The sequence below is a fragment of the Peromyscus maniculatus genome, chromosome 14 (assembly GCF_049852395.1).
Source record: "Peromyscus maniculatus bairdii isolate BWxNUB_F1_BW_parent chromosome 14, HU_Pman_BW_mat_3.1, whole genome shotgun sequence".
NCBI classification, from domain to species: domain Eukaryota; kingdom Metazoa; phylum Chordata; class Mammalia; order Rodentia; family Cricetidae; genus Peromyscus; species Peromyscus maniculatus.
In genome coordinates, this window is record NC_134865.1 from 39,725,714 (window position 1) to 39,751,668 (window position 25,955).

General features: G+C 41.7%; 2 pseudogenes; both read right to left on the bottom strand.

Annotated features, from left to right (window-relative positions):
* LOC143268377 (laminin subunit beta-4-like) overlaps nucleotides 1-23,574 on the bottom strand; it is a 66,882-nt pseudogene extending 43,308 nt beyond the window's left edge.
* LOC102916753 (thyroid hormone receptor-associated protein 3 pseudogene) lies at nucleotides 11,915-14,243 on the bottom strand (annotated as a pseudogene).
* Nucleotides 23,575-25,955: the final 2,381 nt, after the last annotated feature.

The following is a 25,955-nucleotide window of genomic DNA, read 5'->3' on the forward strand; positions in this document are numbered from 1 at the left end:
ATAAAATAATCACTCAGACATTTTTATTACTTATAAACTGTATGGCCATGGCAGGCTTCTTGCTAACTGTTCTTATATCTTAAATTAACCCATTTCTATAAATCTATACCTTGCCACATGGCTGGTGGCTTACCGGCATCTTTACATGCTGCTTGTCCTGGCGGTGGCTGTAGTGTCTCTCCCTCCTTTTTCCTGTTTCCCCAATTCTCCTCTCTCCTTGTCCCACCTATTCTTCCTGTCTGGTCACTGGCCACCAGTGTTTTATTTATATAGAGCGATATCTACAGCAATGGCCATTCTATCAAAAGCAATCTACATATTCAATACAATCCCCATCAAATTTCCAGCATAATTCTTCACAGCTCTTGAAAGGGTAACTTTCAGCTTTATATGGAAATACAAAAGACTTAGGATAGCTAAAACAACCCCAGAGGTATCACCATCCCTGACTTCAAATTGTACTCAATGCTATAATAATAAAAACAGCATACCATTGACACAAAAAAGACACATTGATTAATGGCATTGAATTGAAGACTCAGACATAAATCCACACACCTATGGAGACCTGATTTTTGATAAAGAAGCCAGAAATACATACTGGAAAAAAGACAGCATCTTTAACAAATGGTGCTTGTCAAACTGGATGACTGCATGTAAAGAATGCAAATAGATCCATATTTATCACTCTGTCCAAAACTCAAGTCCAAGTAGATCAAAGACTTCAACATAAAACTGGATACACTGAACCTGATACTGGAACAGGAAAAGACCTTCCAAGCAGAACACACTAGGCACAGGCACTAAGACCAACTGTTAATAAATGGGATCTCATGAAACTGAAAAGATTCTCCACAGCAAAGGACACTGTCATTTTGACAAAACAACCTACAGAATGGGAAAATAGTTTTTTTTTAACCAATTACACACACAATATAGGGCTAATGTCCAAAATACATAAAGAACTCAACAACAATAAAACAAAACAAAAACCTGGATGTCAAGAAAACAAAGAATCTCGCTTAAAAATGGGGGACAGTTTTAAAGAGAGAAGTCTCAAAAGAGGAAACTCAAATGGCCAAGGAACACTTAAATGTTCAACATCCTTAGCCATCAGGGACATGCAAATCCAAACTACTTTGAAATTCCCATCTTGTATTCATCATAGTGCCCAAGATCAATAAAACAAATTACAGCTTGTGTTGTTGAGGATGTGGAGTAAGAGAAGCACTCATTCATTGTTGGAGGGAGTGCAAACTTGTATAGCTACTATGGAAATTGGTTCTTCAGAAAAATCAGCTGCGTTATTTTGAGGTTCCCATGGGACCAACCCATGGATATATTCAGTTATATCACTCTTGGGCATATATCCAAAGGACACTTCATCCTACCACAGATACACTTGTTCTATCATATTCATTGCTGTTCTGTTCATAATACCTAGAAATTGGAAACAACCTAGATGTTTCTCAAGAGATGAATGGATAAAGATAATGTAATAATTTACATTATGGAATATTACTTAGCTGTTAAAAATAAAATCATAAAATTTACAGGTACATGCATGGAGCTTCAAAAAATCATCTGAGTGAGGTAACCCATACCCAGAAAAACAAATATGATACGTATTTTTGGATATCCAAATATGTGGATATTAACTGCCAAGTCAATGATGAGCAAGCTACATTCTGTAGAATGAAAGAGTTTAGATGTAGAGTGAAGGACCATGGGGGAGGGATAGATCTCCTTATGAAGGGGAAATATAATAGATAGTTATATAGGGATGGGGTGGGATCTGAAGGAACTGGAGGATCAAGCAGGAAAGGGAAGGGAAGAAGGGGACAAGGGAGGGAATCCAGAGACAGACAGCTAAAATCAAGGGCCATTTGAGTGACAGTATGAAAACCTAATAAAGTAGAAACTCCCTAAAATATATACATATACAAAGGCTATCTAAATGAGATTGCCAAATAATGAGGGTAACAGAGCCCCAGCTCTGGTCTGGTAACAGACATTTCTGGTCTCCAAATGAAGTTTCCAGTACTGGGAATGGGTTATAGCTAATTAAGTTATTGGCCAAAGGGTTGGTCCCATGGGAACCTCCAAATAACCCAGGCTGTTGCCAAGGCTGTAGGTTACTGTCCACAAACTGATGGCAAGGCCCTATTGCTGAAGACAATGTCTACACAACTCATTGAATAGGGAGAAGTTGATCTGGCATCTGCCTAGAGACTTCACTCCCATGGGTTAGTTAGTGCTTATGGTACCAGAAGGTACTGTGCAGATGGTACCAAGTGAGAAGTGTAAACAGTAACACAGCTAGAAACTTTTTATTTAACAATGGTTTTCTGTCTGGAAGATATGCAAGGACAATGTTGGCGCAAGGCTTGTATGAGTTACCAATTAATATCTGATTTTATTTAAGTCTCACTCCATGAGAAGCACCCATAGCCAACACTGCTGGGGTGACCAGTATTCTGAGATTAGATAGCCCAGGGACCTAGAGGAAAATCAAATTTCAGTGTTCTACTAAAGGAATGTAGCAATAAAATTACTCTTAATGACATTCCTTGCTCAGTCATCTTCATAGGAACAAACATAGAGACCCATAATCAGACAATATGCAGAGAGTGAGAGACCTCAGAACATTCACACCTAAAAGAGATGTCTCATCAAATCCCCTCAAGGGCTCAGAGAACCTTTTAGAAGAGGAGGTGGAAAGAGTGGGAGAGCCAGAGGAGATAAAGGATATCAAAGAAACAAGACCTAAACACAGCAGGACTAATACAGGTATCAACTCATAGAGACTGAGAATCATGCACAGGGCGTGCAGGGGTCTCCACCAGTTGGGGTTCTAGATCCAAAAGAAGTGGACACATGTTTCCATCTCTAACCCAGAAGCCATCTCCAGTTGATAACCACATGCAAATAAAATTTTAGTTTTCCCCTAAAGAGTCTCTCTGGGGAAACAAAATACTCTTAAGGATAGGCCATATGCCCAGTTGTAGATGGTCAACCAAAAATTAACTCAATGGCATCTTTTTGAAGTTCCCCGAGCTCTTTAAAAATTTTTATTTTTATTTTTATGCTTTTTCTTTTTTTACCCTACAGGTCCTTTGTGTTTCTGGTTGTGTGATTTTATGGGATTCCTGAATGTGCGAACCAGTGGGGCTCTGCAACTGTATCTGTTTCTTATGCTGTGCTTGGGCTTTTTCTTCTGTTTGTTTTGTTCTATTCTGATTTATTTGTTTTTGTTTTATTATATTTAATTATTAGCCTCAGAAGCCTGCTTATTTTCCAAAGGGGGTGGATATGGATGAAAGGGGAAGTGGAAATGAACTGGGAGGAGAGGAGGAGAGGAAGGGAAAACCATTATCAGAATATACTGTGTGAAAAAAAAATCTATTTTCAATAAAAGGGAAAAGTAAAGGAGACTCTAAAGGTAAAAATAAGACCAAAAGATGGGAGTGGGCATCACAGATCCTTGTTTTCTCTCAACAGAGACATGAGGAAGGAAGGGAGGATATGTCCAAGCTCTGAAACACACTACAAAAAGATGTTTGTTCTTTACATCCTAGAAACACACATCAAAGGAGAAGCTATCATTATCTTTTATTTTTTGAAACATCTACATGAGAGAAAGAGTAAGACACAGCCAAACTCTTGTTTTCTTTTTAGAATTCTGTTGATGAGGCCAAAGTGTACATCAAGAAATAAGTTTTCCCATGAGAAGCAGATGAAGACACTGTAACCTAAACAATGTCTAGTCTATTTTGTTAAGTCCAAATTGTACCTAATTCACTTTCTATCCTAATTAATCTTCAACTATAACTAACTAATCTTCAACTATAACTAACTAATCTTCAGCTATAACTAATTGATCTTCAACTCCCTCAGAGACTCAAGAAGGAAATAATATTACCTAACAAAAATAAAAACTGGAACTGCATGCAAGCAGCTTCCAAATAAAATGTGAGTTGACAGAAACAGCCAGCTGCCTGGACAGTCACCCAAGGTTTCTCCGCGGTGTTTGGGCATCATCTTCAGCCTATAGGCTTAGTGTATCTGACAGACGCATTTGTGAAGTAGGATGTACAAAAGGTCAACAGTTCCACGTACCAGAAACACCTGAATTCCACTAATGTCATGCCATTTTTAAATTCAAGAATTTAATTTAGATTCAGGATTTTAAATTCTGGAAATTGTTGATGTTTTTTGAATTCAGCAGTCCATTCTTCTTGGATATGTGTTTGTGTGTGTGTGTGTGTGTGTGTGTGTGTGTGTGTGTGTGTGTGTGTGTGTGTTCATCTCAGCATCCCGTTCTCCATATCCTTCTATTAAATGCCAGTCTACTCCTGAGAGGTGTGAGTTTAGTTACTCTTCAAGAATAACTGTTTCAGCTGCCGTTCCACTGCACATCAGAAGCCCTCCAGTCTGAGGCTCTGTCTATATAACACCAAGTAGTTTAAGGAGTTCAGGGTGGGAGTGGGGGACTCTAGTCAGGCCAATCATTTAGTGCTTGGTTGTCTGACAGAATCTTTCAAGTTTCTATTGTTTATTTATTTTCTTATTTATTTTTTGTATTATAATTCTTTATTAATTCTTCAGGAATTTAACATTATGCACCCCAATCCTACTTACCTCCAGTCCCTCCATATCTATGTCACTCCAAGAGAACTCCCCCTAGATTAATTAAAAACAAAACAAAACCCACCCCAATCCTCAGTCTTTCTCACCTTTCCAACACCTCTTCACTCATTCTAGTTCCCTTGGGAGCTGTGGTATATTGTGCAGTATACCCTTTTGTCCAGTCATCCCCACCTACAAATGTTTATTGCAATGAGTCATTGGTCTGGTTCAAGGCCTCTGGCCTCTGGTACACCATCATCACTGGACCCTCACTGAAACTCCTCTTGAATATCCTGCTGTGGCCCTGATGTTATTTATTAAGTGGCACTGTTTAATCTATGAGAGAAGCCATGAGGCACAACAAAATCTACTCCAAGAGTTTATTAAGAGAAGGGAACAGAAAGGGTGTGCATAGGCCTATGGAATGACAGTGCAGAAAGAGAGAGAAGGAAACCTGCTTTTATACGTTCCTCCCTCCCCTTTTCTCCCTGCACTCCCCCCGCAACATGTGCATATGGGCTTGCGTAGCTATGCCATGCCAGCACATAGATTATATGATCACGCAGTGCACAGATTGCATTAGGATGTAAGGCCCTAGGATGACTAAGCATCTTGCCTGGCTACTGGACAGTGCATGCATGGCCATGTAGCTGGGGGAGTGGCTAGGAATTTTAACACCTGAGTCATGGAGATCCTACAGCTATTGTTCCACAGGACCAGTCTCTTCACATGCTCCAGCAGGTCATAGATGGTGTAAATTTTAGGGTGGGCCAACCCAAGGTTCAGGATGTGGGCTTGTGTGGTAGCTGAGCCACTGGTGTTATGGGAATTCTGTCATTGGTCTGCTAGCCAATTGAGAGGAGCATTTTGATCCAAGAGGCAGGGTTTTCTTTGGGGCTGGCTAAGACCAAGAGAAAAGGAGTAGAGGAGTGCTCAGGTCTTTGAGCTGGGAGCGAGTGACTGCAGGTATTAACAGTGGCTTCTGATTTGGATCAGGTTCCCTTTTTATTCTTTAATATTTGTGCATGGGTTTTGTTTGTTAATAAATGGTAAAAAAATTATATAGCACATTGGGACCCCCCCCCCTCAGTCTCTCCCATGCTCTCCTATGCTCATGCCATCAGGGCCAGTTCTCCCACACCCATGGTGAGGGGTAGGGCCATTTCTCCCTAGTACAGGGGCCAGCTCTCCCATGAGGAGTAGTAGGGCCAGACTTCCTGCTGCAGTGTCCAGCAAAGGGCAGGGCCAGCTATCCCATGGCCAATGAAGGGTGGGGCTGGCTCAGTACAGCCCTCAGATTTCAACACAAATGGTTCCTATGGCCCCTGTGGTAACACAGATAATGGACATCAACACAGACCCCAGCAGCAGCAGGACCAGACATGGCTCTCGGCAGCAGCTTAAGTCTGGCCATCACCATGACCCCAATGGCAACACAGGCTACACAGATCAGTATGGTCCCAGCAGCAGTATGGCCCTCAGACACCAACATGCTCTCAGGTGGCTGACCAGATCTGGGCATCCATGCAGTCCCTGGTGGTAACTCAGACCCTGGCTGGTGTAGGGCCATGGACCCACACATGGTCCTCAGCAGCAACCCAGGCCTGGATGTCAGCATGGCACCTTGCAGCAGCTCAGGCCACTCAGGATGGGCCTGTGGGTGTCTTCAGCCAGCCTAGACTGTGAAGACTCAGCCTGGCCTATAGGTGTCTTTCACCTGCCTGGGCCAAGTGGCATCTCCATTGTTTGTTATTGGATTGTGACTGGTGATGAAAATCTTATGAAAGAATAACATTAGGTTCTGTTTAGTTTAGAAGGAACTAAAACACAGACGAACAATTTTTTCCTATTTAAAATCAGTTGCTTCCAGAAAGAAAATAATAAAGCTGTCTAAAATGTAGCCAGAAGGGGAAACTGGTTTTTATTTGGGACCTATGTTGAGGGTCGGCATAGAGTGGCAGGGCATAACTTAGTTATGACAAAAGTAGCCTTTTGAATGGGGGGAGTGGATAATGACTTTATTTTGAAATAATCCCATGTCTCAGCCTTTGGAAGGTGTAATACAATTTAATTCTAGCTTTAACTATGTCTTAATGCAGGAGACTTAAAAATAGCCAAAGCTTATGGCTAGAATCATTTCTATAAATATTTGGACTCAAATGTGGACAACTGGAAAGCAAATGATAAAGAATGATAACCCATCCTATGAGTACACATTGTCTGTGTATACCCCACAAACATGTTGAGGTAAATGGACAAACTGGGGAGTCTCATGATGGAGACTAGTTACAGTGTACTCATCTGCTTCTCATGGGGAAACTTGGAAAAAATGATTTCTTAATTTCATTTTGGGGGTATTAGATTTCTTTCTTTGTCTTCCTCTATGCATTATTAAGTTAATATTAGGAATAAACTTAGTTCAACCATTTTAAATGTTTAGTTTGCTATTTCTAAATCTTTAGATTACTAATTATCTGTTTCAAAATATTTGTATTTCCCAGATTCTACCCAAGACTGCAATGCTGTCTCCTTTTATAGGCAAATAGTTTTTAAACCATTAATAAGAGCAATGACTAGGGCAGATGTGTGTGTGTTCTCTGTATTTGAGTGTGGTGTGTGTGTAGTGTATATGTGTGTATGATATTTTTGTGATGTGTGTGGCATGTGTGTATGTGTGTGTTGTATGTGTATGTAGTGTACGTGTGGTGCTTGTGTGGTGTGTGTGATTGTGTATGTATGTATGGTATGTGTGTGTATGTGTGGTATGTGTGATGTGTGTATGTGTGGTGTGTGTGATGTGTGTATGTGTGGTATGTGGTGTGTGTGTGTGTGTGTGTGTATGTGTGTGTGTGTGTGTGTGTGTGTGTGTGTGTGTGTGTGTGTAGATGGGGACTGCTCCAGTTTGTAGGCTTCCACCCTACTTCAGTGAGAGATCCTGTCTCAAGGAACTAGGACAGGCAGAAATAGAGAAGGGCTCTGATAGTCTCCTCTGTCCTTTGTGCATGAACAGATATGTGCAAATTTTAGGATACTTACTTCAGGATACTTAGGCAATTTTTCTCCAAATATATTTTCTGGAAATCATTTCTTTATGCCAATTTTGAACAGGTCATGAAAGTTAAAATTTATTTTGATACCTACTGAAGTAACCTGAGCAAATGCCTTCACTGATTCTTTTCTGCATTATCATTTAAAGTCTGAATTCTAAGACACAGGATTAGCTTCCATATGGAGTCCAGATGAGCTGCAAGTGTAATTATCTCAGCTGAGCCTCAGCTTGAAGAGAGCCTGGAGGGCTGTTGGGATAGAGGGTTGGGGATGTTTGCTTTTGTGGTAATGTCTGCGCCTCTCTGCCGCTGCCTTGTTTTTTTCTCTATAAACAGGCTGAGCTGGCTCTGTCTTGAATACTGTGACTGTCACAAATGTGGATTTGGATTCTTTTTTTTTTTTTTTTTTTTTTAACATCACTGTTCTAGGGGCTTGTCATTACCTCATGTCCTATTTTTTGTTTTTTCTAAATCTGGGAAAATAAGTGGAATAACAAGGTGGCTTGATGTTCATGAAAATTCAGAGGCAGTAAACACTTTACCAAAAACAACACTTAGTTAACCTATGTATTTTATGTAAAGTACTACAGCCTAGCAACCTCACCTCTGGACCTCCTTTCTCCTGTGATGATGCAGGTGGTGGAGATTCCTGTACCCAGTGTGTACCAAATCCAGTGTTCACCAAATGCTTGGACTTGCATTGTCCCTGGTTTTGTAACCCTCTGCCCCACTCTGAAGCTTGGCCACAGAATATGCACATAAGTAATTAATTTGGGATGTGACAGTTAGGGAAGTTGATTTTCCCATGTGAGATAACTGAAGAAGTTAGGACATCACAGTGAGGAGCTCAGCCTTTGGCCTCACTAAGTGCTCTTCAGGCATCTTGGAAAAAAACCCTTGCATCTCCCACAGTTGGAGCCTTCAATACTGTGCTGACAGACAGCAGCCATGAGCACTGTTGGTGTGGCAAACAGTGTTAAACCCTCTTTGAGGATGAGGAGGCTTGTCAATGGAAACCAACATAACACAGCTTGCTGGGTATCAGTTATAATGCTGACCCAGATTTTAACTGCTTAAATTTCAGAAGTTGAGTGACTGCTTACAGAATTCTAGTTTGGGGCAGCAAGTTGCAGCTGTTAGTGTGATGAGGCCTGGGATGGGGTGGGGGCACATGGGATTGGGCATAGTGGAGTTAGGAGATTAGGAGAAAATAGATAGGAATGGAAGTTTGAGAAAAATGAGATTCTCTTGGATTTTCACAAAATGATTTATAGTTAGAGAGGAGTGTTGCTGAGTGGGCAGGTGCTGTGGCCACCACACCATGGCTGAGAGGAAGGTGACCAATGAATGGTTCAAAGCCAAGTGTGGTTGTGCATGCCAGAATCCCAGAGCTGGGGAGGTTGCAGGGAAGAGGAGCAGGAATTCAAGACCAATTTCTGCTACATATGGAGCTTGAGGTCAGGTATAGGAGACACTGTTACCCATAAACACACTTACACAAGCATACACACATACACACACAGTCATACAAATACACAAAAATATACACACAAAAACATACATATATAATCACACATATACACACATACACAAAAATATACCTGTACACACAAACATATACACATACACAAAATATACACAAACATACATACACACACATGCAAACACACATACATACACACACATGCAAACACACATACACACATATACAAAAACACACATATACACACAAACACACACACTACACACATATACACAATCACATCCACACACAAAACATATACACATACACACAGAAACAAACATACATAGATGTTCTGGTGGATGCTCCATCTCAACTCCCCTCCCCCATCTCTCTCCCCCTAAATCTGCCCCCTCAAAGCCCACCAAACATCAGCCCCTCCCTTAGAGCTGCCCTCTTGTTCCAGACCCACCTCTCAAAGCCCACCAAAAGCCAGTCCCTCTGTGGGACTGCTCAAGACCACACCTACAGGTTCCTTAGGGCCTGGTAGCCATATCTGCCATAAGACTCTTCCCCTGCCTTTCCAAGGGTCACCCAGGATTGCTTTGCTCTGTTTATTAAACTTGGATTTATTAATTTGGCCCCATTGGCTTATTACATCAGTGGAGGTGGATACCCAACAACTAGGGATTCAAAGCTTATCAATATATACACACACAAACACACTATACACACACATACACAAATGCATACACAACCACACATACACATACATCCAAACACACCAATATACACACAAACACATACATATATACACACAAATGTATACATATACAAACATGCACACAACACACACACACACACACACACACACACACACACACACACACACACAGAGTCCAAATTGCTTAGCAGACACACCACTGCACAAAAATACAATTCTTGGGTTGGAATATATAGCTCAGTAAGTATCTATAGGCAAATGGCAGTTTACAAAGGGAAAAAGGGTAACCCTTTGTTAGGATGAGGTGTTTAATTTTAATTGGCCATATTAATTAGGTGAGCCAAAATGGGATTTTTTTTGATTGCTGAACTTCAATATTTTGATAGCTGGACTTTGGTGGCCAGCCTCAGAGGGAGGAAGTAGTCGAATAATGAACAGACCTTAGTGGCTAGCTTTAGGAATGCAATATAACAGTTTATCAAGACAGAGGGAATGGGGGAAGGACAAGGCAAGCCAGAGCCATGTGTTAAGTATGGGCTTACTAGCGCCCTTCACCTAGCATAGATGGCGAGTCCCAGGCCAGTGAGAGTCAATGTCTCCAAAAAAAAGGTGAATGATGTCAGAGGAATCTACATGGCCTCTACATGTCCATGCACCTGCACACAGATACATACAGACACACAGATTGTAGTATTGTGACTGCTCTCTGACAGCCCTTAGAAGACACTAAATCCTTCTCTGGCTCTGTCTTCTTTCTAAGTGTTTCCAACTCCTACTCTTTTTTTTTCTGAGAGACTGTCCTCATCTGGTTCTTGTGGTTGCTGTCATCCTAGCACTTGACATTTCTTGCCTCTGTCCTCTATAAGATTTTTATTAACCATATAGTTAATAACAAGCAATGTTTTCTATTTCAATTAATTCAAGAACAAAGCCCAGGTGATGAAACTGGAGTGTAGGCTTATTTGGTTTTTGTTTTCCATTAGGAATCCAGGAAGACAAATTTTGGGTTGATATGGTACATTTTTGGCTATAAAGGGGGTGGCAGGCCTGTCCTCAGTACCTTAAAGGTCAGAATGAGGTAGCTAAAGTAGAACAGGGCCTCCAGGTCCAGTTTGATGCTGACATGATCAATACCTAAAGAAAAACCCAGCAAGAAGAATATCAGTGATAGTGAGAGTCCTGCTTATTATGTTCAACCTTGCTAGTGGCCCATGCAATTAAAGCCCCGTACATTCACTGGGCTTATGGTCTGAATGCTTTCCCATCTGTGGCTGGTGTCCGAGGAGATCCATGTGAAGGCAGGATAGGTTCCACCCTGACTGTCCACATGCATAGTTTGGTGGCAACTTACATGATCACTGTGTGGCAGTGCCACACACTCCCCAAGGAGTTCCTGGCTACTTCTAGTTGGTGCAGAGGGGGTTCATTTTCTTACACAAATACCTAGAGTGTACATGACTTGGAGTAGCAAGCCAGAATACACTGAAAACAATCTACCCTTTTCTTTTTTTTTTTTTTAACACTTCAATGTTTATTCACATGCTTGTTTTCTGTTAAGAATCAAAGTTGCCCAAATTAAAATCTTTCTGCTAATATTACTACATATGCCTTAAAAAGAATGAAAAACAGGAAAGAAAAAATATAAGGGCTTTTTAAAAATTAAGACAGGAAAAGACTGAAAACCAAGTTCAAGTTCTCTTAGCTCCAAATGAAATGAAATTAAGAAAAAGGGAAAAAACAAAACAAAAAACCCAAATCCAAGCATCAGCATCATTCTCCCTACCCTGCCCCCACCCCACACCCCAACAACAAACAAGAACGGCAGGAGCTCACTGTATTGTGGGCCACTCAAAAACACGGGCCTGATCCTAGGCTGTGGCCAGCATCCAGTGGGACAACATCAGGGGTGTGTGCTCTGCTGTCATAGGGTTCTGTGTGGCTGGTGGGTTGTGGGGTGGGATTTGCAGGATCTTCTGGAGGCTCCCTGTTTAACGCCACCAGCCTCTCCCAGCACCTTTCTCCCCTGGGCAAGGGCTCCATCGAGAGTGGCCCCTACTCAGCTGTGGGCTGTAAATTGTCCTTCCCTTCTCTGTTCTCTGTCCCACTCTCGTCATCTTCAATCTCTCCTTCCTCCCCACTGAACTTGTCGTGGGCCCACTTGGGGCTGGCACTGGATATCCGGAACATGAACCAACCCTGACCCTGGAGGAAGGCTCCTCGGCCACGGCCACGGCTCACTCACTTGTCACTGCCTTCACCTTCCTAGTCATCATGCAAGCAATACTTCTTGCTTTGGGTGTGTCCTCTGGATCCCATTCCTCTTCCCGGTTTCTCTTTTGAAAGTCATTGTTGCTGTTGTTGTTATTGTTACCAGAATAGTTTCCTCTGCCCCAACCTCTCCCTGTTGCTTGAAATTGTAAGGTTCCCCGAGCTCTACCACCTCTTTCATTTAGACCCACGAAGTCTTTGGTCCCCAGTCTGGATTTGTCAAAACCTGTGGTGCTCTCCTCCTTCTCCTCTGCTTCCTCGGGGTATTCCTCTGATTTGTAGGAGTAAGATGACTGGGAAGAGGAAGAGGAGGACCTAGATCTGTCTCTTGCTCTGCGGGGCTTCTTCTGCTTCTTTGATCCTTTGTGAGTTTTCTTTGTTTCCTCAGTCGATCTTTCTCTTGAGTGGCTAGAGTCTTGGGAATCTCCACCTACTCTCTTGATTTACCTTGCTTAAGATCTGTCTCTATGTTTTTTTTCCCCCGACGCTCAATATCAAGGGGGAGATCAACAGGATCATCTTTGTATTTGCCTTTAGCCTTGTAGCCAGCTTCCCGGGGACTTTTCATTTCCTTGTGAGTCAAACCATGTTTTCTGAATGTACTGGGGGAAATGTCTATCCTCCTGTGTATCTCTGGGCTTTTCTTATCTTTATCTGCTTCTTCTTGTTTCCTCTCTTTAGGTATTTAGTAAAGCATCCATGCAATGTCATTCCAGAGGATCCAAAGTGATGAACAATTAGCAAACAATTCTGAGGGGCTACGCTGAGACTGAGCTGATTATATGTGCTGGAAAATGGAACAAAATTCCTGTTCCTTTTATTACTATGGACTAGATCACAAAAAAGCTTTCTTTCCTGAGCCAGTAAGTCACTGGTTCTTTTTTGTGTATGCTGCTCCTCCTGAAGCAGCGCTCTCCTCTTTCTGAGATGAACTATATGTAGAACCAGTGTCTGGAGGTCTCTTACCCATAGGGTTCTTTTTAGATGGACTCAGAGACCCAGAGCCATGGTCAAACTGACCTTGGTGTGTTCCAGACTGATATCCAGCACCACCTGACATAGACGAGCCCATCTGGGTTGTATTAGAAAGTGGAGGACTAGGTTTTGGCACAGGGCTAGGGCACGGTGACCTTCGCCTAACCACCATTGACTGGAGCGGGCTTTTGAGAGCTGGGCTTCTCTCCCGGGGGCTCAGATCAGAAACTGAGGCCCGGGATGCAGAACCAGTGCTATTGGTGATGGCATCTGGCCATGGCTTTGAGCTCTCAGACCCTTTTATATCTTGAGAGGCACCTCCAGAAAATGTCTGCTCCTTGGCCTCATCTCCTTGTTTATCACCAGCTGCCTGAGATGACCTGCTATCTTTGGAAGAGGACTTTTTCTCTTTTGTAGACTTGCTCTTAGATGATTCAACCCTGCTGTGGTTGGAGGATGACCGGGAGGATGAGGATCGCCTTGACCTGTCAGAGGATGACTTATCAGAATTCCTAGAATGGCTCCTGGACCGTGGCGAAGGGGACCTTCTCTTTGTGGACTGGGATAGGGAATGGCCCGACGAGGGCTGTATGCTTGCCGGTAGTCCTGCCAATTGGACTGATAGTTTCCATAGCCGCCTCGGTTATACTGGCCCCATGGATAAAAACCTCAGTTTCGCCTACGGAAATAATAGGGCCACTGGTAGCCTCTGTTGTGGCCTCGGAAATCTCGATTCTGTTACACTCAGGGGTGATTCCTTTCTCTGTTATGACCTGGAGAATATGATCTGGAAAGAGATCTAGAACTCAAGCCGCGTGGTGGTGGCGCACGCCTTTAATCCCAGAACCCGGGAGGCAGAGGCAGGCAGATCTCTGTGAGTTCGAGGCCATCCTGGTCTCCAAAGCGAGTTCCAGGAAAGGCGCAAAGCTACACAGAGAAACCCTGTCTCGAAAAACCAAAAAAAAAAAAAAAAAAAAAAAAAAAAAACAAACAACCTAGAACTCAGCATGCACTTCCTTGAACGGAAGACAGATCGGCTTCTGGACCGAGACTTGGAAAATGATCGAGACCCAGATCTGGATGCAGATCTTGAGTGAGAAGATTGAGACCCAGACTTGGATTTGTTTGTTTTTGACATCTTGGAAGAGAAGGTTGCTGTTCAATAAAATCTGGGCCCGCTGAAGCGACTACAGCAGCAGTCTCGCAACAGCACAACCGGCCTAAACCTCACCCCCGCCCGACAGCACCATCCCACCCTTTTCTTAACAACTGTTAGCAGTCATTGCAGCTACAATTTGTCACTTGACATAAAACATGAACTGGATTGATCCCCTTTGGAATGGGAATTTGTGGTTCTCTCTGTGACTATGGAGGTGACAAAATCCTTTTAGGACTTGGTAGTTAGTCAGCTCTAGCACAAGCCTGAAGCATCTGCCCTGTTCTGGCCCAATGGAGGCCCAGAGCTCTCTGGGATATCACTGTTCTAAAGGAGGCAAACTATAAGTCAGGTGTATAATTTAAGAATGTGTAGCAGCTATATTTAAAACAGGAAAAAGGTAGATTGATTTTAATGTCAAACTATATAAAACATTATTTAAATTTAAAAAATTACTAACACTTCATTATATAGCTCCTTCTCCAATTCTATCTTAGACACCAGGGTATTTCCACATTGATGGAGTATCTCTATGCATCAGCCATATCTTAAGTGCTCAGTGGCTCCTCCAACTTGGGGTCACAGTTACACTGGGCTACATAGCTCAGGAAAACAGTGGCCAGTCTGCTGTGAATGGAGGATGGTTAGAGCTCCAAGTGGGTAGCTTGGAAAAGTTTCACTTCACAGCCACAGTTCAGGTTGGGCTTTAGACCTCCACATTAGGAGATCTGCTTCCCTTCTCTACAATGTGTTGTGGAGACTCTGCCTTCTGTGCAATAATTCCTGCTGCGAGAAGTGGAATGAATGCTGAACACATGGGACAGAATCAGCATTAGGCAAAAATGACACCATTCATCCTCAGTGAAGGTGGGCCTTGACAGAGCCAACAAGGGAAAGCTGGGATGCAGGAGGACCTCCTAAATGAGATGGCATCCAGCAGATACCACTCATGCATTGTAAAGAGGATGTTGTAGAAAGAAGCTTCATGGTATGAATGCCCTAAACGATCTCATGTGGTATGATTATCCCTGAAATTGCTCTAATTAGAGTGTTTTGTTTGCTTGTTTGTTTCATTTTTTCGAGACAGGGTTTCTCTGTGTAGTTTTGGTGCCAGTCCTGGATCTTGCTCTGTAGCTCAGGATGGCCTCAAACTCACAGAGATCTGCCTGGCTCTGCCTCCCAAGTGCTGGGATTAAAGGCGTGCACCACCACCACCTGGAAATTAGAGTATTCTTAAGGAAGCATATTTACAAGCCTGAAGGGAACAGAGATGCTGGAGCCCAAAGTGCCATGCAAAGGTGATGAATGGTGGTCAAGGAAAATGCATCAGTGTTGAACAGAGACTAATAGGAGTGAGGAAGCCTTAACAGAGAGGTTCCCTGTGGAAGGAGGTGTGTTAGGGCCAGGAGACCCTCAGCTGCAGTGGGATGAGAAGGCTGCCTTGTTGGGTTGACAAGGTCAGACTAATAAGTATAGAAAGCCAGGACCAGTGTGGGCTCAGCATTGCTCTGTTCATAGACAGAGAAGGGCATGAATCCAGGAAGGAAAGTTATTCAGTCTGCAGCCAATTTTCCTTCCAACTCAAAATTTGTTTTAATCTTTGGCTTGCAGAGAAAAGTACAGTGTTCCATCTGTCTGTGTCCTCATGTGCTGACCAGGAAGAAGCCCCGTACTCATTCTGAGCCCTCCTACTGGCCTTTAGTGTATACCAGTATGTTCCATATCAGGCTCAAATTACCAATACTTAATAAATGTTCTTTTAGTTTTTAACAAAGAACAAAGGATACACAGCTATTTTCTTCCTCTGCTTGGGAAAGAATAAAGCATTCTGAATAATATGCTTGAAACACATTCTGATTTCTCTGATGGGAAATAATCTTTTTTAATGTGAAAACACAATTTGTTCCCAGATGAAGCTTCTCAGTTTGGGTGGATAGCCTCCTTCTGTGACATCATTGAAGCCACCCAAGGAGAAAGGAATCTTACTGAAATATGGAGAAGTGAAAATCCAGAAAGGAATACTGTTTTCAGGTTGCCACCATTTCTTTTCTTTTTCTGGCTTGAAATTTGTAATTCTGTTCTCAGTGGTGTGGCTGTCACACAGGGCTCAGGAGTCACAAGACAGAATGGTTCTATTTTTTCTGGAAAACATCATTAAAACAAAAAATAAAGAATTAGTGCTGATTTGAATTGAAAAACAAGCCATCCCCACTACATTTAATCTTTTAATCTGGCTAAAAATAAAAAGCAGAGGAAATAATAACAGGATATCACTTTTCCCATCAGTAGGCTCTTAAAGCAAAGTAAAATATGAACTAGAAATTTCATAAATTTGAAAAAAATCCTCAAATTCACATTAAACTAATTTTCTCTCATTTAAGAGGCAGGTATTCTGGAGTATTCTTTCTGTGTTAGAATCATTTCCCTTAGAAAATGAAAGGGATATTTAGCAAGAAATCAATGAACTACTTGGGTCCTGGCTTATCTGCCACAGTTATCCTTTTCATCTCAGATTTTATAGTTTTGGTAGGAAAGCTTCCTTGACATACATCTTTATGCTACTCTTGTAAACTTAGGAAAAAGTGTTTGTTCATCTCACAATAGAGAGGCTCAGTCTTCTGTCCTGTAGTCTAAGGAGATCTTATTAGTGAGCTGGAAGGAATACTGCTTAGGCCAGGTATTCAAAGCTGCTAAGAGCCAAGCCTACCATTTAGGCTTGCTTAATGAATGTGTCCAGCTGTGGCTTTTCTTAAATTCCCCAATCACTCCACAAGATTTCCAAAGCATGCACAGATGGACTGCTCAACTGCTCTTGACCAGTACTGGGAAGACTCTGATTTCCATAAAGCCTCCAGGAAATGACTGCTGTGATTCTCTGTGCCAGAAAACATGTACAACAGCACTGCTCTTGGGTGGGTACTCAGTGAACATTGACTATATGTTCTAACTGTGATTTCCAGGCCCAGGCATGGTCTGGCTGGGATGTGAAGTCCATGCTCAGATGCCAGGAAAAGGAAGAGAGTCATGGGAGTCTAGAAGATTGAAGAAACTTCAAGATTTTACGCACTCCAGATGAAGACTGATAGATAGGCAGCCACTGGCAAGCATCCAGACACATGCCAGCTCATATGGGCTACACAGGGCCAGGTAACCCACAGGCTGCACAGTGGCAGGCCTACAGGCTTACAGACAAACACACATAGGCAGGCTGGCAAAGGCAAAGGCTCTGGCCTCCAATAGCAAGACCATATTCATGTAGAATCACACAAAAGTGGCACTCTACCAAAAGTAGTTCTACAGCAGATTATATAACTTTATTTTGGGGTTCTTCAAAAATTGGCTATTTTGTGTTGACACATAGATTTCTCCATTTAACCACACCCTGCCCAAGTCTGCTGTCAGTCATATTTTTGCTGACTCATACCAGATATTCATATAAGCACCATGTTTAAATGTAAACTGGCCCTTAGGATCTGCTGTGTCAACACCAGCCATTTGCCTTTATTCTTGCCTGCCATCACTTTGTTCACTGGGCTGTAGCCACATTTGATTCTTCTTCTTCTTCAAGTACAGAGTCTTTCTGCCATGGAGTCTTAGGACAAGTTGATCTTCTCCTCAATTTTTCTCTTTTCTCTTGCTTATCCCTCTTTCATATTCCCATTTAAATGGCAACCCCTAAAAGAGTCTACCTAAAATGATGACACCTTCCCACCCCATGGCCTTCTGCCACACTATATACTTTACCTTATTATGTACATTTTCTAAATCTTTGTGTGTGTATATGGCAAGGGAATTGCACTGAGTCTTAAACCCAGGGTTTTTGTCCATACTAGGCAAGCACCCTACCACTTAACTTCATCCTCAGCCCTGTTTTCTAAATCTTTATCAGTGCTTGAGTACAGAAGTTCAACTATCATCTCCAAAGTTAGAATTTAAGCTTGACAAGGACTTTACTTAATGCTATGTCTCTATTACTCCAAATAATGTCTTTACTATTGTAGCTGTTCAATAAAATCTGCTGAGTGAAATTAGTGATGATATTAATGAATATTTCAGATAGAGTTTGCCAAAGTAAACCAACCCAGTAAGAGGTCTGTATAATCAGCTTTGTTTTGAGTAGCTTGCTTCAATGTCTTAGAAGAAATAAAAAAAATATCTTTTTTTAATATTACAGCCCAATGGGTGTTAGCTCAATTTCACATATAAATAAACTTGTCCCAGATCTGCCCAAGAAGAGCAGCAGGATTCTTGTGATCCCAACAAAAGAGATGGCATCTTCAAAGAGGCATAGTCTGTTGTCATGGCCAATGAATCTCACAATGGGATCTTATAGTGGGTGATGATGCACAGGTCTGTCTTGATGTGCAGCTTCTGGACAATATGCTTAGCTCAGTGTCTCTTTCTTGGACAACTGGTGAGAGGACCACTGTGTAAGTCACACAAGTGGTTACTTAGACTAGTAGGTGTGAAAAGGAAAAATTAGTAGCCATCTTGAGAGATAGCCCCCTCCCTCCTTTAAAGGTATTTGCTGACCAGAAGTTGAACTCTTGGGAAGATAAGGCTGAAACAATAAATCTATATATCCTGGGTTCAGCAAAAGCATGACATAGGGAGTAAAAAATTTATGTCATCAAAAAAATTATCCACCATGACCAAGTAGGCTTCATCCCAGGGATGCAAGAATGGTTCAACATATGAAAATCTGTCAATGTAATACGCCATATAAACAAACTGAAAGAAAAAATCCACATGATCATCTCACTGGATTCTGAAAAAGCCTTTGACAAAATCTAACACCCCTTCATGATAAAGGTTCTAGAGAGATCAGGAATACAAGGAACATACCTAAACATAATAAAGGCAACTTACAGCAAGCTGGTAGCCAGCATCAAATTAAATGGAGAGAAACTCAAAACAATTCCACTAAAATCAGGAACATGACAAGGCTGTCCACTCTCCCCACACTTATTCAATATAGTACTTGAATTTCTAGCTAGAGCAATGAGACAACATAAGGAGATCAAGGGGATACAAATTGGAAAGGAAGAAGTCAAATTTTCATTATTTGCAGACAATATGATAGTATACATAAGTGACCCCAAAAATTCTACCAGGGAACTCCTACAGCTGACAAACTCCTTCAGTAAGGTGGAAGGATACAAGATTAACTAAAAAAAATCAGTAGCCCTCCTATATACAATTGAAAAGGGCACTGAGAAAGAAATCAGAGAAACATCACCCTTTACAATAGCCACAAATAATATAAAATACCTTGGGGTGACTCTAACTAAGCAAGTGAAAAATCTGTATGATTAGAACTTTAAGTCTCTGAAGAAAGAAATTGAATAAGATATCAGAAAATTGAAAGATCTCCCATGCTCATGGATAGGCAGGACTAACATAGTAAAAATGGCAATGTTACCAAAAGCAATATTCAATGCAGTCTCCATCAAAATCCCAACACAATTCTTCACAGACTTGGAAAGAACAATAATTAACTTTATATGGAAAAACAAAAATCCTAGGATAGCTAAAAGAATCCTATATAATAAAGCAACCTCTGGAGGCATCATGATCTCTAACCTCAAGCTCTACTATAGAGCTATAGTAATAAAAACAGCTTGGTACTGGCATAAAAACCGACATGTGGACCAATGAAATCGAATTGAAGACCCTGACATTATTCCACATACCTATGAACATGTGATTTTCAACAAAGAAGCCAAGACTGTACCATGGAAAAAAGAAAGCATCTTCAACAAATGGTGCTGGCATAATTGGATGTCAACATGCAGAAGATTGCAAATAGATCCATATCTGTTGCCATGCACAAAACTCAAGTCCAAGTGGATCAAAGATCTCAACATAAATCCAGTTACACTGAACTTGACAGAAGAGAAAGTAGGAAGGAGTCTGGAATGAATTGGCACAGGAGACCACTTCCTAAATATAACACCAGTAGCAGAGACACTGAGAGAAATAATTAATAAATGGGACCTCCTGAAATTGAGAAGCTTTTGTAGAGCAAAGGACATGGTCAATAAGACCAAACTACAGCCTACAGAATAGGAAAAGATCCTCACCAACCCCACATCTGACAGAGGGCTGATCTCCAAAATATATAAAGAACTCAAAAAAACTAGACATCAAAATATTGAACAATCCAATTTAAAAAATGGGCTATAGAGCTAAACAGAATTCTCAACAGAAGAATCTCAAATGGCTGAAAGGCATTTAACGAATTGCTCAACATCCTTATTCATCAGGAAAATGCAAATCAAAATAACTCTGAGATACCATTTTACACCTGTCAGAATGGCTAAGATCAAAACCACTGAAGACAGCTTATGTTGGAGAGGATGTGGAGCAAGGGGAACACTCCTCCACTGTTGGTGGGAATGCAAACTTGTACAACCACTCTGGAAATCAGTATGGCGGTTTCTCAGAAAATTGCTAATAAGTCTACCTCAAGACCCAGTTATACCACTCTTGGGCATATATCCAAGGAATGCTCAATCTTACCACAAGGACACATGCTCAACTATGTTCATATCAGCATTATTCGTTATAGCAAGAGTCTGGAAACAACCTAGATGCCCTTAAACTGAGGAATGGTTAAAGAAAATATGGCACATATACACAATGGAGTACTACTCAGCAGTAAAAAACAATGATATCATGAAATTTGCAGGCAAATGGATGGGACTAGAAAATATCATCTTGAGTGAGGTAACCCAGACTCAGAAGGACAAACATAGTATGTACTTACTCATAAGTGGATACTAAATGTGAGGGAAGGGATGGCCAGACTGCAACCCACAACTCCAGAGAGTCTAGCTAACAGTGAAAGACCCTAGGAGGGACACATGGATGACCCTGTGAAGGAAAGTGGATGAGATCTACATGAGTGGACTGGGTGTGTGTGTGGGGGTGGCAGAGGGCGAGGAGTGGGGGATGAGAACATAGGGAAATGGGAGGGTCAAGCTGGAACAGGGACAGAGTGGGAGGGCAGGAGGAAGATACCATGATAGATAAGGACACCATGGGAATTGGAATAGCCAGGGTGCTGGAGAAGCTCTCAGGAATCCACAAGGTTGACCCCACCTTGGTCTGCTGGCCTGGATCAGTCTACTCTAGTGACCAGCCTAGCAAATAACCTAGCTGTCATCATAGAGCTTTTGTCCAGTGATTAATGGAGGCAGATACAGAGATCCATGGCCAGGCACCAGGCTGAGCTCTGGGAATCCAATTGATAAGAGAGAGGAGAGATCTGCAGGTGAGAGATTTTGAGATCATGATGGGAGGATGTGCAGAGATGACCCGCCATACTAGTGGAAGCCCATGAACTGTGGACTGGTGGCTGTGGAGCCCCCATGGGACTGGACTAGGCCCTCTGGATATGGAAGATGGTTGTTTGGCTCAAACTGTTTGGGGAGCACCCAGGCAGGGGGATTAGGATCTGTCTCTGGTCTATGGGCAGGCTTCTGAAACCTGGTGCCTGTGGTGTGACACCTTGCACAGCCTTGGTGCAGTGGGAAAGCCTTGGGTCTGCCCAGGCTCAGTGTGCTGGGCTCTGCTCACTCCCCATGGGAGACCTCAATTTGGGGGATGCAGGGTTGAGTGGTGGCTTGGGAAAGAGGGCTGGGGGATGGGAGGAAGGAGGAGGGGCTATCTGTGGATAGTATGTGGAGTGAGTAGAAAATTTCTTAATAAAGAAAAATGAAAGCAAAAAAAAAATATCTCTGTTAGCCATCAGTAACCTCATGCTTATAGATCTGCCAGTAACTTTAGAGAACTACCTAGCCCCCTTGTCCAATCCCAAGATATGTAACTCTCTAGATATAAACCTTTCCTATATAAACTCCTTTAAGTGAATGCTCGGGACATCCTATGTCGAGCATTTGGAATAAGGACCAAGCCCTGGGGCTTGGTCTATTATTAAGAAACCTCTGTGTGCTTGCATTGGATATTGGCTCTGTGGTGGTCTTGTTTGGGAGTCTTGTGACGCGGCACAACAGCTGCAGTTCAATTTATCATGCTTGTCAGTCTGAATTATGTTGATGTTTTCCTTGTTATCAGCTCTAAACTTCCTAAGATTTCTGAGTTCTTTTAGTTTACTTACTCCCACTTTGGTGATATAACCTTGGGCATTTCATTATTGCCAAAGCATGAGAGCAGTAAGCACAGCCTGGGCTAAAGAGGTGGTGATGCTAGTTTGGGGAGAACTGTTTCTCTGTCTAGAGGTGCTCATCTTAGCAAAGTCAGTTGAAAGGTCACCCATCTCACAGGGCCCAGAACTGAGCAAAATTTCCTCTGTGTAATTTCCTTGGGCCTGTAGAAAAATCATTTTCTTACAAAAGTGCTTCCCAAACTTAGAATAGTACTAAGCAATTAAGTATTATCTTATACTAGAACGCAATTATAAAACAATGCATTTCCCAGAGATCTAAACAAGGTGCTTTAAATAAACAATACATGGAAGAACTCTGTCCCTAACATCAGGCTTGCATCCAACTTCCTTCCTTCACATCCTCTCCTTTAATGGGTGGGCGTGATGGCCTCAGGGTTTTTAGCAGGTATGACACTCAGATAACCTTTGAGCTTGTTCTGCAGCTGGTCTATGGTGAGGAAGCCCATTGAAAAGCTTTTAAGAAACCGGTCTTTATGGGGAAAAAAAGCACAAAAATAATTTCACAAGGGAATCTATGGTTTTTCAATAATGTAGGTTCTAAGTGGTATGAGGTTGGTGGTGCACAATCTGTTCAAAGTTCTGTACCCCTTCCTGTGTGCTAAGGCGGAGTGATTGGGCCTCAGTGTATCATGTTGAGGCCTTAAGGAGACTTTTATCTTCAACAAAGAAATCAATTATGTTCATTCTCTGGTAGTGACTAGGGTAGTTAAGTAGACCAGTTGGTTTTATAGTAATTCCTTTCAAAGACTGAACCCAAATGACTTTCCTGTCTAATTTTAAAGGTAGCAGGAAATAGAATTGGGCAGATGTCCACATTTTCTGAGTAGTCAGGGTTTCTGAGACTTTAAGTTCTCTTGCATTGCCTCTTGTTGGTTCACGGAGTGGTAGTTTCTCCTTTACTTTTGGCTGAGTAGTCCCAGGTATATAGAAAAACATTTTATATGCTTGATTCAGTAACACCACAACAAATAAAAGAGAAACCATCCTACCTCCAGGTAGCTGAGTTCCATCTAGTCCACAAGTAGAAGATGCTGTAAGTTGTGTACTGTGTCCCACAAAGAGATTTCCAGGAATAGGATGACAGGCACCCCTGCTACACTCATCTTGGGCTCTCAAGTAACTGAGCCAGGTTTGAACACATCAGAAACTACTATGTAGAAGGTAGGTAGCCCCAGATAAGCCCAGAGCTTCAAAAATCAACCCATTATGCTGAATGTTAACAGTTTCTATATCTTTTTTAATTTAAAATGCTTTTTTTAAATTTATTTTTAAATTATGTGTGTATGCAGGCCTGTGCATATGAATCCAGGTGTCTGTGGTGGCCAGAGGCATTGAATTCCTCTGAAGTCATGGATGGTTTTGAGGAGTTGCATGATGTGAGTGCTAGGAATGAAACTTCAGTCCTTTGCAAAAGCATCATGTGCTCTTAACCACTGTCCCATCTCTCCAGTTCTCAGTTGTTTTACTTTTAATATAGCTATGTGTATTTTCAAGCCCCGGTGGTTAGTGCTTTTGGTGCCCTTGGGCTGTTGGGAATTCCCCATCTTGGAGATCATACCATCTGCATTCCTTTTTTTTTGATCTGAACAGCCTGTGGCCAGTTACTGATGAATTCAGATAGTTATATATTTATTCAGCATCAGACAAATATATATTAGATCAATACATTTATTAATATATTTAAGACTGTTACCATTTTTTTTTTCCAGATGGGGTCTCTCTGTGTAGTTTTGGTGTCTGTCCTAGATCTCTCTCTGTAGACCAGGCTGGCCTCGAACTTACAGAGATCTGCCTGGCTCTGCTTCCTGAGTGCTGGGATTAAAGGCATGCGCTACCACCTCGAGGCAATTGTTCCCAATTTTGTCTGCTGGGTGGAATTAGGCATAATAATTTAAAATTCCCAGTTTAGCCAAATTATAGATTTGAATTAAAGGCAACTGCTTCTAAAATTCGGATTGAACTCTGGATCAACAGAATTTTCCATCAAGAAATAACGTTGACAATGCTGGCCCAACACTTTAGATGTTCTTATTCTATGAGTAGGCAAGCAGGAACAACGGAAGCCCCTAACTTTGCTGCTTCTTCTTCTTCCCTTGAATCCCTTCTTTCTCCTGTCTTGCCCTAAAATGAAAAATGACACTGAACACAAAATATCTCTTGTGTGCTTTGACTCTTTTGGAGTTACCCACACTCCTGTAAATAGCTCCTCACCCACTTTCTAATAAATAAGACCAATAACTCATTGTTCACCAAGCTGGACTGGATTAGAATCCAAATTTGCACTGCCACTAGGGCCTGATCTAGGATGACTAGATGCTTGTTCACATATTGCCAGAAAAAAGCTAACACAACACTTACAAGATGTATTTACAATATATATGGCTTTGTATGCAAATCTTAACAATATTTGAGACCCACCAATTTAGATAAAGGAAGCAAAGGAAGAGCAACACAAATGGATGAACTTAAGTCATTCTTAATTAACTGTTAAATCTCTACATATGGGAGTAGGGCATCTGAATTTATTGTCATCAGTAGACAGGCTAATTGAAAAGTCTGAATAAAGGGAAATAAGATTTTACTGGAGTTAATTTCTAAGGTCAGCACATAAAGTTGAATGAGTAGACAAGAGTCCACTGTACTAGTTTGTGTATATCTATTTACAGAAATAATTCCTCTTTTAAAATATATACCTGAATAGGATAATATAGTATTGTTTCTACTTCAGTTCAAGGACTAGAACCTAAAGAAAAGTTCTAGGGTGGCTTCAATGTTCTACTGAATACAATTCAAAATGTAAATGTGGTAATTTTTCAAAAACAAAATGATCTCAGGATGGAAGGACTTTGAATAGCTCAAAGATTAAAAATAAAATGGGAGAGGACTTACTCTTTCTAACCATAAGTCTTGCCTTATATCAATCTGTGTATTGTACTCTTAGATCAATGGAACAGAAGACAGAACCAGGAATAGACATTGACTAATATGGCCCACTGACTCCTAGGGACAAAGGCAACTTGATGAAGGAAAGATAGAGTCTTTTGAACATGCTGCCAGTGCAGTGAGACATCCCTAGGCCAAAGCGTGAACTGCAACACCAATGTCACACTTTACAAATACAGTGGGCCAGGGAATTAAACGGAAACTGTGAAAGTGCTGTAGAACACAGGAGAAAACCCTGAGTCTTAGGAACTGACAACTAAAGGATGATCCATAAAAACAAAACTTAGGAAATGAGACCTGATTAAAACCAATAACTTTTGCTTTGACAACCCCCTGAAGAGGTGAAAAGGCAGCCAAAGACAAGGAGAACAGGACTTCAAACCAAATGTTTCATATAGCTCCTCTGTCTAGGCTGTATGACGAGCTCATGCAACTCAACATTAAAAAACCAATGTGAGAGACTGAAGAGATGCTCTGTAGGTAAGTGTGCCTGCTGAGCAATCACAATGACCTGAGTCCAGACCTTAGTTAGCATCCATATAAAAATTGGGAGTGGCTGT